We start from the raw sequence: 2,213 nt of genomic DNA on the forward strand, positions 1-2,213 counted from the left end.
CTTAGGCAAAGGCCGAGCGAACCTGACCGAAGGTCACCACCTCAATTGGGGGCACCGACTAAAGTCGAGCGGACCTGACCGAAGGTCCTTACCTCTGTTGGGAGCTCAGGCAAAGGCAGAGCGACCCTGACCAAAGGTCCTTACCTCGATTGGGAGTTCAGGCAAAGGCCGAACGGACCTGACTAAAGGTCACCACTCCGGTTGGGAGCTCCGGCCAAGGCCGAGCGGGCCTGACCGAAGGTCCTTACCTCGATTGGGAGCTCTGGCTAAGGCCGAGCTGACCTGATCGAAGGTCACAACCTCGGTAGGGAGCTTAGGCAAAGGCTGAGCGAACCTAACTAAAGGTCACCACCCCAGTTAGGAGCTCCGGCTAAGGCCAAGCGGGCCTGACCGAAGGTCCTTACCTCGGTTGGGATCTCAGGCTGAGGCCTAGCCGACCTGATCGAAGGTCTTATCCTCGATTGGGAGCTCTGGCTAAGGCCGAGCTGACCTGACCGAAGGTCACAACCTCGGTAGGGGGCTCCGGTAAAAGCCGAGCGGACCTAACCGAAGGTCCTTACAGAGGCCGAGCGAACCTGACTGAAGGTCATTACCTCGGTTGAGGGCTCTGGTAAGGCCGAGATGACCTGACCGAAGGTCACAACCTCAGTAAGGGGCTCCGACAAAGCCGAGCGGACCTGACCAAAGGTCCTTACCTCAGTTGGGAGTTCAGGCAGAGGCTGAGCAGCCTAACCGAAGGTCCTTACCTCGGTTAGGAGTTCAGGCAGAGGCCGAGAGGACCTGACCGAAGGTCCTTACCTCGGTTGGGGGCTCTGGCTAAGGCCGAGCTAACCTGACCGAAGGTCACAACCTTGGCAGGGGGCTCCGGTAAAACCTAAGCGGACCTAACCGAAGGTCCTTACCTCGGTTGGGAGCTCAGATAGAGGCTGAGCGGACCTGACCGAAGGTCCTTACCTCTGTTGGGACTCTAGCTAAGGTCGAGCGAACTTGACTGAAGGTCACAACCTCGGCAGGTGGCTCTGGCTAAAGCGTAATGGACCTAATCGAAGGTCCTTACCTCGGTTGGGAGCTCAGGCAAAGGCCGAGCAAACCTTATCGAAGGTCCTTACCTTGGTTGGGGGCTCTAACTAAGGCCGAGTTGACCTGATTGAAGGTCACAACCTTGGCAAGGGGCTCCAGTAAAATCCGAGAGGATCTAATCGAAGGTCTTTACCTCGGTTGGGAGCCCAGGCAAAGGCCGAGTGGACCTGATCGAAGGTCCTTACCTCAGTTGGGAGTTCAGGCAGAGGCTGAGCGGACCTGGTCGAAGGTCTTTACCTCAGTTGGGGGCTCTGGCTATGGCTGAGCTAACCCAACCGAAGGTCACAACCTTGGCAGGGGGCTCATGCAAAGGCCGAGTTGGCTTGACTGAAGGTCCCGGTCGTAAGCAAAACTAAAGCCGAAGCTGAAGGAATAAGACCTAAGGGAAGCATGAATGAGAGAAAATGTCGAAAAACTTGATTACTCCCACAAGAAGAGCCTCCTAGTGAGAGTAAGGGGGCTACTGATACAGCCAAATTGATTGCCCAGTAGGGTAAGAACATGTGGTATCTAAAGAAAAGACACGTGTCGCTCATCTATTAGAGGCCGCAAGGAGTCTGACTACGTCAACCGCGTAAAGAGAATATTCCCCATGAAGGGGATAAGACGTATCCGAGTAGGACTCGAAGAGAAAAGGAGGCTAACCCAAGGAGGACTCCTCCAAGGAAAAGAGAAACCCTAAACCCTAAGGACTATAAGAGAGGGCCCGAGCGAAGGAAAAAGGTAAGCAGAAAGACCCACACCATTACCCTTGTAAAAGCTGTGCGATCGATCTCTAACTTGGGCGTCGGAGGACTAACCCCAGATAAACATCTAGGCCTCTGCCTTCTGTATTTGTGCAGGATCAGCTCATACAGATTTTTGGCAGCAACATCGGGATTATTGTCAAGACTCAAACTTGTAACCTTCACGTTATTAGGCCAAATATATTATTGTTTTGAAATGTGTTTTAGCATATATATGTGTAGTGTATTGGCAAATCATCATACCCTCCCATGGCGGTTATGACTTGAGACTTGCTCCACTTGTTGGGATGTGTGATCAATCTCCACCTACTAACTCATAGATGTTTATTTCTTTTGGGTTGGAGATCATAATTGGTACTTTATTTAAGTGGGCATGTTCTTATGTAT

This window comes from Macadamia integrifolia, chromosome 4 (genome assembly GCF_013358625.1).
Source record: "Macadamia integrifolia cultivar HAES 741 chromosome 4, SCU_Mint_v3, whole genome shotgun sequence".
NCBI lineage: Eukaryota > Viridiplantae > Streptophyta > Magnoliopsida > Proteales > Proteaceae > Macadamia > Macadamia integrifolia.